Below are 17104 nucleotides of genomic sequence, written 5' to 3' on the forward strand. Positions count from 1 at the left end.
TTTTAGTTGCAGATATCTGAAGGGCATTACTGGCTTAGGAGAGACAATTTATATACATATGTGTTGAGGATGGAAGTTAGAAGCAGTAAACATTCCATACAGTATGTCCTTATTAGGAATTGATTTCACAGCTATGATAGAGCGAAGGAAGAATGGACCGACAGATAGACAGACAGACGAGTGGGATAGACAGAAATCCCTTATTGGGTGATTAAAATGATAAGACAACCTTTACACAAATTCTCCATTTTTGCCTGGAACTAGTTAGAAGGAAGTTGTGAGCCTTATCAAGGATACAGAATCTGTATCAAGAATACAGAGTCTGTATCAAGATTCATCAGCATTGTAACTTCTCCAAACTGGGGTTTACCCCATTCATCAGATTCCAGGACTATCGTGTAATGGCAGACTCAACCATGGCTTGCTGAGACATTTTGTCAGAAATCGCATGCTCACAATTAAAAGGTTTTTTTTAAAATGACTTAATGGTTAATGAGTGGGGCCTCCTATTGTACTTTTGGAATTACACAGGCTGTCTTGTACCTCATCAATTCATGCTAACATGGTCAGGCTGCTTTCTTTTTACTGAATGCCCGGAGAAAGAGGACTATAAAACTGAGAGGGATGTTAGGGTATGAGGCTTCATCTCCATTCTGAAGCCAAAGGAATGAGCGACCACTTCAACCCATGGCTCATTATTTGACATCTGCAGGGATAAGAGGAACCTCCTTCTTTGTTCTCACTAATATTTAGGCATGAAAACACTGTTCTGAGGAGAGCTTAAAATTTAAGTTGCCCCAATACTGTAGTGTTTCTGCTTGTGCGACATAGATATATGTAGTGACGATCTTGTGGGTCTTTTTTGAAATGTGATCATGAAAGGCTGTTTGTTTTTTTTAAAAAAAACATTTTCTGTCTTTTCCTCAATGAGCTCAAGGTAAATGAGCATGGCTGTTGTCCTCCACAACATGTCTATTCTCATGACAGCCCTGTGAGATAGGTTAGGCTAAGAAAGAGTGACTGGGCCAGGGCCACCTAATAAGTTTCATGGCTCTGTTGGTAGCCAGGCATAAGCATTGAAAACACTTTTTAAAAAATGTCAGTAGGTTGATTTTCAAATTGTTTTCTCCTAAGGAAGGCAATACAAATATTTCCTGGCCATGTTGGGCTAATTTGAGAACTAAAATCTTTTATACATCCCAAGATTTTCTCTCTCTTTTGCAATTGATTTATTGAATATTTCCATTTCCTTTTACTTCTGTTGGGACTAAAAACTAGATCTCCCAGGTCCCAGCCCTACATTCTGCCTAACTACTATTGCTTTGAGGTATCGTTAGATATCAGCAGTGATAGCGATATAGAAATAGAATGAATAAATCAGTGAGTTAATAAACCACGCTGGCAACAGAACAACAGGCTTCAGTCTTTGCTGTTTATCAGACGAGGTTTCTTCGGCTCAGATCTGGGGCTTTTGCGGATTGGGCCATTCGCATTGACATGATAACGGGAATGTATTTTCATACCTGGTTGCTTTACATGTGAGCCCCTTCCGCGAGACTTGCAAACTGAATCCTTACTGGCTCCTCATTTTGGTGCGATTTGGTGAGTTCGCTAAATAAGTGGATTGACGCAATTCGCATTGGAGCTCTGTTCAATCTCACTACGAATTGGTCTGGTGTGAAATCCCAATCTTGAACACGATTGGAAGACCCCCAGGTTGCAAATCTCCCATGATGCCCTGCTGCAATTTGCCCCATTTACTTCCGGTGGCTGTTTTTGCTTTCAGGGCAACCGGGCTCCATTGGAGCTCTCTCTCTGCTTCCCCCCTCTTCCCTGATGCAACTTCGGCAGAGCAGCCAGGCTATCAGCGCCTTTCTCCCTCTCTGCCTCTCTCTCTCTCTCACACACATATCTCTGGCAGCCAAGTTCAAAGGGATCTTGTGTCAGAACCCCATCAATTTCATCCTCATGTACATCTATCCTCCTACCAATCTCCGGATCTATCTCATACATGCACACACAGAGAGACACACACACATACACACACATATTCCTGGCAGCCAAGTTCCTTAGAGACAGTAGCAAAAGCTGTATCAATTTACCAATTTACATAATTGGAAAGAGAAGCATTACATTCGATTGGTAACATTCACTCGCAATCCAGCAGTCATTCCAAAGGAAATAATAGGCTGCCCCTCAGAGACAGTAGCAAAAGCTGTATCAGTTTGCCAAGTTGCAACATTACATTCGATTGGTAACATTCATTCGCAATCCAGCAGTCATTCCAAAGGAAAGAATGTGCACATAGACGGAGAAAAATAATTTAAAAAAAATAAAAATCAAAGGGAAAAGGTCCTTGATGGATAGGAGAGGCTTGTCTTGCTCTGCCCCTCCTGCCCTGAATTGACCCTTGCTCCTGCTCACCATCTATCTATCTATTGCCAAGAACATGCACATTTTTTGCCAATAATAATAATAATTTAGGTTACTAGTTGACTGAGGCACCAGAACTCTCTGGACACTACAGTTCCCAGAATTCCATAGCACTGAGCCAGGACAGTTAAACTGGAGTTAAACTGGATTATCTCCCCAGTGTGGATGCAACCTAAGAGAAGGCAACTGAATGACAGGAGGATGGATGTGGATATATAGAGATATAGATATAGCTCTTTAAGGGCTTTTGGACTTCAGCTCCCAGAATCCCAGGCTATTGGCCAACATGGCTGAGGCTTCTGGGGACCAGAAGTCCAAGATCCTTTAAAGGGCACAGTTTGGGGACCACTGGGATAGATATAGATGTGGAGGAATTGGATCGGGGCTCTGACACGGAGGACCCTTTGAATTTGGCTGCCAGGGATGGGAAACTAGAAGGGAGGAAGGAAAAAGGGGGAGCTGTCATTCAGGTGAGGCTAGCATTCACATGAAAGTGGAGCCAGGTTCCCTTCTTAGTCCCGGAAGTGCAAAGGTTCAGGATGCCTTCAGGGCCCCACTGAGCATGTGCAAGGGTCCCAATTCGAATAGTTGAATCCCCATGGTATGCACCGGTGTGGGAATACAATTTGCACTCACTCCACTTTGCCTGAATCCGCATCACGTAACTTCCTTCAATTCGATTTTGCGTCAATTCGGAAGGGCAACAGAACAGCAACCAGGTATGAAAATACATTCTCGTTATCACATCAATGCAAATGACCCAATCCGCAAAAACCCCAGATCTGCGCTCGTCTGATAAACGCCTTTATATAAACTGCAGATTTGGCATAATCTGCTAAGATTAAACATTTGAAACTCCCATTCAATTCATTGGGAAGGTTGAATTCCATTCTATGTTTATCCATGATCCATCACCTCAGGGGCCCTAGCATGTTGAGAAGTGGTAGACAAATGCCACAAGTCAGCTAGCAGTTAGTCGCTGAAACTTTAAAGTGCACAAATTTAAATGGAAAAAGCCATGTGTGTTGCACCTGCAGAGTGAATGAAATGAAGGACATATTTCCCAGCTTGACCTGATTGATCTGGTTGTGTCTGTCTTCTTCTGTCCTCTGTAGTGCTTTTTTGTGGGGGTGAATGAGCTCAGGTTTCTCAGTGTCCCTACAATTCAGCAGTAGACACAGGCAAAGTGATTAATCCAAATAGAGACTGTATAAATTTCAGTTAATAAATAAAAGAGTAGATTCAGAGTGGAACTAAATGGTGGTAGAAGGAATGGATTTCTCCCTCCCCCCCTCCTTCTATAGTATTCAGGCATAAGCAAATTTCTGGAATTGGCTGCCATGATGTGTGGTCATGGACACTAACTTAGATGGCTTAAAAAGAATGATAGGCATGTTCATGGAGGATACGTATTCATGGCTACTAGTCATGCTGGCTATATGGAATCTCCATATTCAATAGCAGTTTACCTTTTTGTGGATGGAGTAAAAAAAAAGAAAAGGGAGATTTGTTATTTAATGGAGATATTTGATATGCCAGATAGGGAGCCAATGTTGTGTTGTGATTTGAGTGCTGGACTAGGATACTGGGAGAAAAGGGTTCAGATCCCTGCTCAGCCATGGAAACCCACTGGGTGACCTTGGGCAAGTCACACTTGGTCAGAAGAAGGCAAAAGCAATCCCACTCTGAACAAATCTTGTAGATAGGCCCAAGGACAAAGACAAAATGGATGCTTGGAGAGGTGAATCTAATCCAACATGGTTCTTGGCATTCAGGCAATCTTTATGGATTAGTACAAACAGAAGCAGAAAATCAGACCCATTGCGATATGGTTTTGTTGCTTGAGGTGCGACAACAATTTATGTCCCTTCCAATTACAATGTGCAGAGTGCCCCAAAGCAGCTATTTTGGACCCGAAACAGAAAAATCGCTCAATCCCCTCTTTCCATCTCTGGCAAGAAAAGTACAATAGTGAAGTCAGAAACTATTAGAGGATTTTTCATTACACCCTAAATATGCTACTTCGAGCAGCTGATAGGGTAAGCCTTTCTTCAGATAGTCTAGTAAAGAAAAAAAGGAACCAAAGAGGAACATGGTTTTGCCAAGGGATCATACCCATCAGTATAATTTGCCAGAGAGAAGAAAGCTGAACTTAACATGTCCTGTCCTGACTAGAAGCCAGTGGTTCTCAGCCTTTCATTGTCCAAATATTGTTGGACTTTGCCTTCCCAGAATCCATGACTATTGGCCATGCTGACTAGGGATTCTGGGAGCTGAAGTCGAACAATATCTGGGCACTCAACTTTGAACATGAAGAGGTCTTTCACTTTTTGGCAGGAGTTTGTGGACATAGATTATGGCCTGGTTTGCGATTTCCAACCCAGAAGTGATCTTTGAGCAAGGAGAGTCTTATTTGTTTCTGCTCCTTGAACTGCAGCCTTCCTGAGAGGCCCCTAGCCTTCACAAGCTTCCTATGACTTTTCTTGTGAGCTGGGAAATGTGTCCCTCTCACCACCTGTCTTGGCTCCAGCTGGAAGGGAAATAGCAACAAGAGCAGGAAGCCAAACTGTTCCTGTCCTTGGTTTCCGGTCACTGCTGGGCGGGAGTTCCTCAGGATGGCTGGGTCTGACACAGGGAGTGGTGCTTAGTCAGCAAGACCTGTGGACTAGAGCTGAGCAATGAAGAAACAGTAATCTGTAGGTGAAAATCAGGAACAAAGAGGCACAGATGGATGCCAAATGCTAGGCTGGAGGACTGTGTGCATACAAGTAGGATTGTTCTGGAATATCATTTGGACTTAAGGTGGATCAGGACGGGGTGGGGGGTGGGGTTTGAGGTGCAGAATCATAAAGGTACAGTGCCAGAAGAGACCTCAATAAGCTTATCTGTTCCAAAGGCTTGCCCTATATCAAAATTTACCATTCCCAAATAGGGTTGCCAGAGTAAAAACTGATTTCTGTACCTTTAATGGTGGTGTTGAAGAGGGAATTTCACCACTACTGCTTGTCAGAAAACCAGTTAACAAGTAGCACCTGCTGAAATTTCTTTTTCTACACAGCCATTAAAGATACAGGAGTCATTTCCAATTTTCACTCTGTCAGCGCTAATTCTCGCACAAAGTCACAGGGTATTGGCCATCTGGATTATAACAGTCAATGGCACTGAGAACAGAAAGGGCTAATATTTTAGTGGCCCACAAAGACAAAGAGTAACAGGGCGAGTCCAACACATTTTGTTGCCAGAAGTGAACGAGAACCATCCTCCCTTCAACTGCATCACACCCTAAGCTAGGACAGTTATTTGGGCAAGAATGAGGCAGAAATCCCATAAGCACACTTCCTTATCACTGGCAGTAAAAAAAAAAAAATTAATATCAAGTTAATAACTAATGATTTGTTGCTTTTCCATGATAAACAAAATCCACAGCCTGAGGCAGTTGCCTCACTCTGGTTAATGATAGGACTGCCCTTGTGGAATCTCTTTAATAAAACACACCCAAACCAGTTATCTGGGCACATCAGTTGTACATCAAAATGGAGCCCCACTTCAAGCCCCCGCTGCTGGGAAAGTTGAACATTCATTTTATTGGCGGCAGGAGGGACTGGACAGGATATTTTTAATATGGTCTGTAATATGTCTTCTGATATTTGGTTGTATAGGTTGAGTCTCCCTTATCCAAAATGGTTGGGATCAGAAGTGTTTTGAATTTTGGATTTTGGGGGGGGGGGTATTTGAATATTTGCATATACATAATGAGATATCTGGGAGATGAGACTCAAGTTTAAATATGAAATTCATGGATTTTTTGGTATACATCTTAAAAACATAGCCTGAAGGTAATTTTTTACTTTTAATAATTTTGTGCATGAAACAAAGTTTTTGTACACTGAACCATCAGAAAGCAAAGGTGTCACTTTCTCAGACACCCATGTGGAGAATTTTTGATTTTGGAATTCCAGAAAAGGGATACTCAACCTGTATAATCTAGAAGTCATGACCTTCTCCTTTTTCTTAGCAAAGGACTTATCATTGGCGCTTTCCAGACCGCCCAAAAGGGCGGTCTGCCGGTGTCCTCATTTGCTGCGCAGAGCAGCCTCAGCGGCCAAACCGCGCGACTGCTCCGCACAGCAAAAAGTGGCTTCTTTTTGCGGCACCATTATGACACCGCAAAGCGCCAATGGCGCACTTGCGGCGTGATAATGGTGCTGAGACATGCGGATGCTAAGCGTCCGCTACGTCAAGATGGTGGCGCCCATGTAGAATGGGCGCGCCATTTTGTACGTGCTCGGTGCGTACTAGGGTTCTAACCCGAGTACGTGCTGAGCACGTACTTTTTGCCCGTGTGGAATGGGCCAAAGTCATCTTAAAAGAGGCAGGCCATAGTACAAGACATTCTAACACTGCAAGAGAGTGAGGATCATTCTGCGTACATTATTATTTTGGATTATTTCTTTTAAAGTGTTTGCAGTTCTTTACAAACTGTGATTTTGTAATAGCAAGACACAGATTTGTGTTTATTTGCATATCATTTCTCTCCTGTACACAGCAGGTACAGTATATCTAAGCAATTTTTAAATAATATTTCTGATTTTGAAAATTACTCTGATAAATAGGCATGTATACATTCATGAAAAGTTGGAACTAAATATTGTAATTTGAATTAAAGAAATAACAACAACTCCACAGTGTACCAGAGTAGGAAAGACTGTGGAGTCCATTGCAATTACACAATTATAACACTATGATTCTACTTTGACTGTCATTACTGCCTCCTATGGAATCCTGGGATTGGCAGTTTGGTCAGAGGTACCAGAGGAGAATTCTATGGCTGTGGATTTCAAATGCCACTCCCTCAATTGTCAATCCTGGGTTTCTATAGGATGGAACCATGGCAGTCAAAATGGAACCATAGTGCTATAATTCTGTAGTGTGAATGGACCCCGGGGCACTGGTCTACCTGTTTGATGAACTGTTCAGGTGTTCATTGCTAATAGGCAAACTTAAGGCCCCACGTCATCAGTCTAGTGTGGTTCCTTATCTTTGGTCCGAAATACACTGCAGAAATAATCCAGTTTGAGACCACTTTAACTTCCCTGGCTCAGTGCTAGGGAATTCTGGGAACAGTAGTTCTGCAAGACATTTAGCCTTCTCTGTCAGAGAGCTTTGGTGCCACAGAGCTAAACTACAATTCCCAGAACTCCCTAGCGCTGAGCCAAGTTAAAATGGTCTCAAACTGGATTATTTCTGCAGTATATTTTGGACTCTAGAATGAAGTTGTGATAAGACAACCTTTCAAATGGAGTGCTTCAAAACAAGGTTTCTACAGATACCTCTGTAGAGTAGGACATGTGTGGGATATATGGCCACTGGAATTTGCAGCAGTTTGGGTCAAGAGAGAAAGAGAAGGTTGTGTTTTACATAGTGCTGCAGATTAATTTTATTTTAATAATGATCTTTGACATGCATTTCTTCAGTTCCAAAAGCAGCTCTAAGTTGCCACATTAAGGGAATCAAATATTTTCAGCCCTGTTTATATGGCCGTCAAAAATCGATCAGAAATGTTGTAGACCCATTATTGCAAAAACGACCCTCTAAGGTGGTTCAGTATTATTATTCCCACATTGCTGATGGAAAGGCAGGAGTTAAGGCTAGGCAAAAATAGATTGCTTCCATGGGAACACATTCTAGAATAGTAGCACTGGTTAAAGAGGGAATAATTGTGGTTTAGGAACATATGTAGCTTAGGGGCTGTGCAAACCAGCTGCCCCTTTTCCAGCCAGATCGGGGCTGCAGCAACTGCACGCCACGGTCCCGGTCTGACCTTTCCAGGGCACAAAAGGAGCCACAAGAAAACACAAAAAGGGTGTGATAGCCGCCGTGGCATGACTTTAAGGTGCTCCTTTGGTGCTGCATTGTGTAAACACAGCACCAGAGGAAGTGACATGGCACCACGCGCTGTATGGAGTGGCAACAGCATCATGCCACCATGGGGATGGAGTCGAGTTGTGGGTCGTATGGATGCCACACTCGGACTCTGCCCCCAGGTTGGCCTTAATGCCTGGTCTGTACAGCCCCAAAGTCTCTGAGTAGCTTTAGTTAAGGGACTATCTCCACCTCCCTGTATCTAATACAATGTTGCTAAAGATCAGGGTCTTCGTGCCAGGATGTGTAGTTCTTTATCTCTGAGATACTACTCTACATTTTAGGATTTGATAAGAATAAACAAAATATAAAGTACATGAATTGCTTTGTTTGATTAGGAAATTCTGCATAAACATCCAATATTATTATTGTTTTCATTTTTGACACAGGGCTTATTACCAAAATAAATACAGTAAAGAATAAGAGTGCTAAAAGTGACTTCAAATTATATATGGGGATCTTTGTGGCAGTTATGAACGCGTAAACTAGAGTTATGGTCTCGTGACTTTTTTGTATTCATGAATCCCTGTGTAGCCCTATGTTTAGGGGCTACGTAGGGACCATTGAAGGTCTCTTAATTCCCACTAACTGGGCAGCAGCTGCTGTAATCAATGGGTGTCTGTTCCCCTGTTGGTTGGAATCAGCTGGCTGGAAGTCCCTCCTCCATGAGTGATTTCTGGCGCTTGGGGGAATTCAGAAAAGGTTTTTGGTTCTGCCTGTTGTGGCAGACATCACAGGGCAGAGTGTTTCCTGGCTGACAAGAGAATGGACCCTCATTGATTGTGGTGGCTGCTGCCCAGTAAGTGCAGTAGTAGTAGTAGAGGATCGGTACGGGGTTCACTGTGTAGTGCCGTAACTGCAGTGGTTATGCGTACGTAAACCCCCAATGGGATTCTGGCCAATAATAGCAATTAATGAATCACAGGAGGAGCTCCAGCAGCCAATGATAAAGGTTTGCATCAGCAGTGTTTGTTGAAAGCATAAATCCTTTCTATCTTACAGGAATATAAAAACACATGGCATTAAACATTATAATACAAGGGACAAAATAATCATGCCACAGTGTCTGTTACACATGCACACTGCAAAAGTATAAATAATTGTATGGGTTGTCCAGTTCAGCAATTTGTGAATTTGAGTTTTAACTTGAAACAAACAAGTGGACAAATTCCTGGTCCTTAAGGATTTGAAAATTAGCTCGTAAATATGTGGTTAATGTCTGGTTGAACTGTAGTGACAGAGACACAGGGGAGTGCATGTGATGGTAAAATTGCTGAGGAGGCTGTCCAGTACCAACCTAGTGCCATCCAGCATTGTTGCAGTGCAGCTCCCATCATTCTTAGCTTGGACAGCCAATGACCTTGGAATTGTATAGCCTCTTAGAAAGAAAAAAAAACGTAACTGGGATTTAACAGTGGGCAGGAGATGAGACAGCATTCAGGGAGTGTCTCTTGGGGTGAGAACAGGAGTGTCACTTGCAAATATACAAGAGTGTCCTTTTGTTCCTTTGTGAAATAGCTGAGGGTGTTGTGCTTGCATGCAGACAAGCCCTAATCTCCTACAGACAGTCCACGTGCCCTTGATAAAAAGTTTTTCTGACTTGCTTTTTCTTTTCTGTAAACAACTTCCATGTCTATTCACACTCAATTCTTTTGGAGCTGCAAGAGATTTCAGAACTACAGACCAGTGTAGGGGCATATCAGGGATTTTAAGAGCAGCTGTTTAATTTTTTTTCCACCCTTTACTTTTCACAGCCCTGTGCACACACCAGGGAGTCATGGATCAGTTGCTTGAGTCATCTTGTAGCTCTGTTTTCTCGGCAGGCAGCCACAGGGTGGCATCTCCTCTGCTCCTGCTCATCTCATAATATAGACAGACTGTTAGATAGTTTGCATTGAGCTGTGGGTGGTGATTTTTTTATTTTTTCCAAAGCCTATGATGGATGGATGAACTGATTAGTTAGTTATCTTTATATTTTGCAGTTCCTACAGTGATCTCAAAGTGGCATACTTGGCTCTTTCCCTCCCTTACCTTATCCCCACAATAGTCTTGTGAGGCTGGTTCAAAACTTGAAAATACAGACTGTTATGATATCCAGAAGACTGTCATAACCGAGAAGTGGTAGAATGATGGTCTGAGTCTCCCAGCATCATCCTACCACTCTTTGGCTATAGATGCCTTCAGAATAGATTCATTTTTTTTAAAGTAAGGTTCCAGTTTCTGGATGGGTCAGTCTGAGTGATCAGCTCAATGTGATTCAGTGAGTTTGGTGGGCTTTAACACAGAACAGTGTCTGCATTCTCACATGTTCTGGTCTGGGTAGCAATATTTCTCCAGATCTTGGGATGAGAAATCTTCCTGACTAGAGCCTTTTTACTTTGGGATTGTTTATATGAAAAAACATGTGCTTTGCCACTTAGTTATGGCTGGAGGATGCAAGCATGAAAGCAGACTCATTTGTTGCAGCAAAGTGAGTGCATGCCCACATCACCCCCCCCTCTGCCCCCCATACCCTACTGCAGGGAGGATTAGACTTGCCTTGGGCAGCTTCTCCTCCCACCTCTGTGTCCCTTAACCTTCAGCAAATGTGTTGAAGGCCCTAAAATAGCAGCCACTGGACTCAGACAGGAAACACACTGGGGGTGGAGGCTGGAGTGCAGACAGGCAGGAAATGGGCCGGCTTAATTTTCCTCTGTCCCAAAGAGACTGAGGGAGAGAAAAAGAGAGAGAATGAACAAGCATATGCTCACTTTCAGGGGCCACAAGATTGATGAAATCACATTCAGATGTAGCTGCTCTGGGAAAGAACACACACGCTGAACAACCAAGTTCCCAATTGATAAAACCCTCCCTTGTGTCCAAAGTGTTCTCCCTCTCCCCCCCCCTCTCTCTCTCCCCCTCTCCCCCCCCCCCAATTGTTTAAGACTATTTTGAGGTGTTGGTTGAATTCTCTCCACAGATGGAGTGGGAACTTGGTGGGATGCGTCAGATTTGCAAAGATATAAACATAGAGAGACACAGACATAGACAGACACATACATACAATATGTCCCTTCCCTGCTTGCATCAGGAACAGCTGGATAGAGCAGCATCTCCCTCAGATGTCTAGGGAGGAGACCCTCCCTACCCTGCTGTCAAAAGATAAAGCTGTGCCAATGGCAACTGGGGATGCCGCAATCTCTCCACAACACACATTGGGTGGGCCATAGCTGCCTTCTCTCTGAATTTATCATATTCTCCTGTCTCCTCTGAACCCCATCCAGTTTGTCGACATTATTTCCAAAAGCACAGAGCCTCCAGACGGAATGTCCTCCTGTAAATGAGCTGAGCATGATCAGTGTTGTGTAGAGTGGAGGATTGTGGATGCTGCCCTCCATGTGTTCGTGTGTATGTGTATGCACACGCACCTTCCAGTTGACTGTTGATATATGGCAACCTCATGCATTTGTCATAGGATTTTCTTAGGCAAGGAATGCTCAGAGGTGGTTTTGCCACTCCTTTCCCCTGAAAAAATCACCTGCCTGGTATTTGTTGGCAGTCCCCCATCCATATACTAACCAGGGATGATTCTGCTTAGCTTCCAAGATCAATGGGATCTGGCACTTTTAGGGTACCTTCACATAGTGTCCCTTAAAAGTGGCTTAAAGGCATTGTCAGTCACTTGTCATTGTGTACATGCTGTTTTCCTGTGCCCTGCTATTAGATTTTTTTGGGGGAAAGAAAAAACACCCAAACCTGTTTACTAGAAATGAAAGTGGAGCAAGTAAATTCCCCACAAGAATTCTTTCATATGAACTTTAATTCTCTGAGAGATAGGGATGTCATCTCTTTCTAAGATTTGGAACTTGTTGTTCAGAAAAGCAACTTAGTCAAACTCTGATCTTGAGCTTTTACTAAGCTTGATGGATTCCTTGTCTGCCTTTGATTAAAAACCACTTCATCCCCACATTCTTTCTGGACTTCCATCATCTCTGCTCTACTACATCCCTTGGAACAAGGAAGGGTAAGACATGGCCTTCTGATTATTGTTGGATTTCAGCTCCTTGCATTCCTCTCTCTTACTTTTGATGGCTAATAGAAGCTGCTGTCCAACAATATCTGGAAGACCATATTTTATGCACTGCTACCCTATACCATCTTTATGAATCCTTTTGTTCTTTTCTTCCCTCTATTGTCTTCCTTCAGTATTAGTCTGATCTTTCTTGGGAATTAAGGCTGGACAGATGAAGATTTCTTGAGAGTGTTGGAAACAACTGACATTTCCATTCATTAGGTCCAAACCACAGCAGTGGTTTGTTAATTATACATATATAGGATCTGTGTGTATTCATGTTTGTATGTTTGTATTTAGCCTGTTACAGTAGTCCCACTGTATCCACAGGGTGATGGTTCTGGGACACTGCACAGATACAAAAAAAAAAGTGATTGTTCATGTCCTCTTATATAAAATGATATAGGGTAGCAGTGGTAAGCCCTGGCTGCCAGGCAAACATTCTTCAGGCTCTCCCACCTCCAGAGAGCCTGCAAGCCGCCTGCTCCTGCCTTACAAACAAACAAAGAAGATGCCAGCTACAGATGCTGGCAAAACGTCAGGAATAAACTCTTCTAGAACATGGCCACATAGCCCGAAAAACCCACCAAAAACTAAAATGGAAGGTGTGGCGCTTCTGCTTGTTCGCTTGTGGCACAGGCAGCTGACAGGTTCCCCAGAGATGGAGGAGCCCAAACAATGAATGCCTGATGGCGAGGGCTTGCCAACCACCTCCACTGCTGCCCTGGGGCAGTATTGGGTTGTGTAATTTGAATACGTGGTTAGCTAAATCTGTGGATCCAGAGCCCACAAATATGGTGAGTCCACTGTACTTTTTGTGCTGTTTCACAGTGCTATTCTATGCATATTACAACGTTAGCCAAAATGTCTCCCAACTCTAGAAAGGTTATTGCAATGTAGTGTTGTTGGATCTGCTCTTGAGGATTTCTCATTTACTCTATTGACTGGAATTAGTTACATGAAATGTGGGTTGGGTGCACACTTCTAGTTGATGAGAGTTACATTATACTTAGAGCAATTAAGCCCAATATTTTCTGCATGGCTGATTTAGTGTGTACAACGTCAAGTATTTGGAAGAAGGAAATTGTCCTCAAAAAGCCAATTTGGTGCCCTCTAGATGAGTTGGACCAAATGTCCATTACCCCCAGCCAGTATTCCCATTGGGCATCATGAGCGAGGAGGATGGGCCATGTTAACTGTAGGCAAAGGGAGCTGTATTCTAACACATCTAGGGGATGCAAGATGGCAGAAGGCAAAGCTATGTTAGAATCATAGAATCATAGAATCGTAGAGTTGGAAGAGACCACTAGGGCCATCCAGTCCAACCCCCTGCCATCCAGCCTCTGTTTAAAGACCTCCAAGGAAGGAGACTCTATCACCCTCCGAGGGAGTGCATTCCACTGTCGAACAGCCCTTACTGTCAGGAAGTTCCTCCTAATGTTGAGGTGGAATCTCTTTTCCTGTAGCTTGCATCCATTGTTCCGGGTCCTGTTCTCTGGAGCAGCAGAAAACAAGCTTGCTCCCTCTTCAATATGACATCCTTTCAAATATTTAAACAGGGCTATCATATCACCTCTTAACCTTCTTTTCTCCAGGCTAAACATCCCCAGCTCCCTAAGTCGTTCCTCATAGGGCATGGTTTCCAGACCCTTCACCATTTTTGTCGCCCTCCTTTGGACACGCTCCAGTTTCTCAATGTCCTTTCTGAATTGTGGTGCCCAGAACTGGACACAATATTCTAGGTGGGGCCTGACCAGAGCAGAATACAGTGGCACTATTACTTCTCTTGATCTAGACACTATACTTCTATTGATGCAGCCTAAAATAGCATTGGCCTTTTTAGCTGCTGCATCACACTGTTCACTCATGTTCAACTTGTGGTCTACTTGGACTCCTAGATCCCTTTCACATGTAGTTTCATTCAGCCAGGTGTCACCCATCCTATATCTGTGCATTTTATTTTTCCGCCCTAAGTGCAATACCTTACATTTTTCTGTGTTGAATTTCATTTTGTTAGCTTTGGCCCAGCTTTCTAGTCTATTCAGGTCATTTTGAATCTTGATCCTGTCCTCTGGGGTATTAGCTATTCCCCCTAATTTGGTGTCATCTGCAAATTTGATAAGTATGCTCCCAATTCTGTCATCCAGGTCATTGATAAAGATGTTGAATAGCACTGGGCCCAGGACAGAGCCCTGTGGGACCCCACTGGTCACTTCTCTCCAGGATGAAAAGGAGCCATTGTTGAGCACCCTTTGGGTTCGGCCGGTCAACCAATTACAGATCCATGTAACAGTTCCTTTGTCTAGCCCACATTTTACAAGCTTGTTTGCAAGTATGTCATGGGAAACCTTGTCAAAGGCCTTAGTGAAATCAAGATATACTATATCCACAGCATTCCCTTCATCTACCAAGCTGGTAATTTTATCAAAGAAAGAGATTAGGTTTGTCTGGCATGACTTGTTTCTCTGAAACCCATGTTGACTTTTTGTGATTATGGCATTGCCTTCTAGATGTTCACAGACTCTCTGTTTAATTATCTGCTCCAGAATCTTTCCTAGTACTGATGTCAGACTAATTGGACGATAATTGTTAGGATCCTCTTTTTTCCCCTTTTTGAAGATGGGGACAACGTTTGCCCTTCGCCAGTCTTCAGGGATCTCTCCTGTTCTCCAGGAGTTTTCAAAGATTATTGCCAATGGCTCTGATATTACATTTGCCAGTTCTTTTAGTACCCTTGGATGGAGTTCATCTGGTCCCGGAGACTTAAATTCATTTAGATTAATAAGGTGTTCCTCTACTATCTCTTTACTTATTCTGTGCTGAAATGCCCCTATTCTGTCCTCTGCTCCATTATCCTCAGGTTGAGCACCCTTTGCCTTTTCTGAGAAGACTGAGGCAAAGAAGGTGTTGAGTAATTCAGCCTTTTCTCTGTCTTCTGTTAGCATTTTGCCATCTTCTCCACGCAGTGACCCTACCGTTTCTTTCTTCTTCCTTTTGCTGTGGACGTATCCAAAAAAGCCCTTTTTATTGTTCTTAACCTCTCTAGCAAGCCTGAGATCATTCTGCGCTTTAGCTTTTCTGACTTTACCCCTACACATGCCTGCTATTTCTTTGAATTCCTTTTTTGTGATTTCCCCCTTTTTCCATTTCTTATACATGTTCCGTTTCAAACTCAGCTCAGTTGAAAGTTCGTTAGTCATCCATCCTGGTTTCTTGAGACACCTCCCGTTTTTCTTTCTCACTGGAACTGTTTGAAATTGTGCCTTCAGTATCTCTCTTTTGAGAAACTCCCATCCATCCTGAACTCCTTTATCTTTTAGTATTTCTGACCATGGAATCGCCCTCAATACTTCTCTCAGTTTACTGAAATTCGCTCTCCTAAAGTCTAGGATGCGTGTCTGACTATGCCTGGCTTCTCCTTTCCACTGCATTACAAACTCCAGGAGAACATGGTCACTTCCACCTAATGATCCCACCACTTGCACCCCATTAACCAAGTCATCCTTGTTGGTTAGGATCAAATCTAAAATAGCTGACCCCCTTGTTGCCTCTTCCACCTTTTGGACCATGAAATTGTCTTCCAGGCAAGTGAGGAATTTGCTAGGCCTTGAGGATTTTGCTGAGTTTGACTTCCAGCAAATATCAGGATAGTTGAAGTCACCCATCACTACTACATCTCTCTTTTTTGACTGTGTGGTGATCTGTTCTAGAAAGATATCATCCAATTCCTCAGTCTGACTTGGGGGTATGTAGTAGACTCCCACCGTAACATCCTTGTTGTTTCCCTCCCCTTTAATTCTTATCCAGATGCTCTCCACCTGGCTTCCATGATTGATGTCCAGGATCTCTTCACTGGTGTAAATATCTCTGACATATAGTGCTATTCCTCCTCCTTTCCTGTTTGGCCTATTTCTCTTAATAAGGTTATACCCCTCTATTTCCACATTCCAATCATGAGACTCATCCCACCAGGTTTCAGTGATGCCTATTATATCATATTTGCTTTCTTGTACTAGGAGTTTGAGTTCATCTTGCTTATTTCCCATGCTCTGTGCATTAGTGTAGAGACATCGCAGACCATGGTTCCCTTTTACTTGCTGCCTGTGCAAGTTTTTTTGCCTCCCACTGTTGGGCCCTTGCACTGTTTGCCTTGTTTCCTCTGTGTCATTTTGACTATTTTCGCCATCCCTTTCGCCTTCCTTAATATTGTCTCCCTTCCCCTCGGAACTCAGTTTAAAGCTCTCCTGATCAAGTTCTTGAGACTGTTGGCAAAAACATTTCTTCCAACTGGCGTGAGATGCAACCCGTCTGTTGCAAGAAGTCCCTCCTCATGGAACCGCAGCCCATGATCGAAGAATCCAAATCCTTCTCGGCGGCACCATCTGCGAAGCCAGTTGTTCACATCTGCTATTTTCCTCTCCCTTCCTGGACCATGCCCTTCAACTGGCAGAAGAGACGAGATGACAACCTGTACATCCATTCCTTTCAGCGTCCTACCAAGCGCCTCGTAATCCCTTTTGATGTTCTGAATGCTGTGTCTTGCAGTATCATTAGTTCCCATGTGGACCAAAAGGAAGGGGTATTGGTCAGTAGGCTTGACCAGTCTTGTCAGCCTCTCTGTCACATCACGGATCTTTGCACCTGGAAGACAACACACCTCTCGAGACATCTTGTCAGGCCTACAAATCACTGCTTCTG

At 43.3% G+C, this 17104-nt stretch overlaps 1 protein-coding gene across 3 annotated transcripts in view; it reads left to right on the forward strand.

Annotated features, from left to right (window-relative positions):
* Positions 1 to 17104, forward strand: part of LOC149322577 (formin-like protein 3) — a 159908-nt gene that overhangs the window by 86687 nt on the left and 56117 nt on the right. The window lies entirely within an intron of this gene.

The sequence above is a fragment of the Sceloporus occidentalis genome, unplaced genomic scaffold, assembly GCF_023333645.1.
Source record: "Sceloporus occidentalis isolate IW3139 unplaced genomic scaffold, rSceOcc1.0.p SCAF_1, whole genome shotgun sequence".
Lineage (NCBI taxonomy): Eukaryota > Metazoa > Chordata > Lepidosauria > Squamata > Phrynosomatidae > Sceloporus > Sceloporus occidentalis.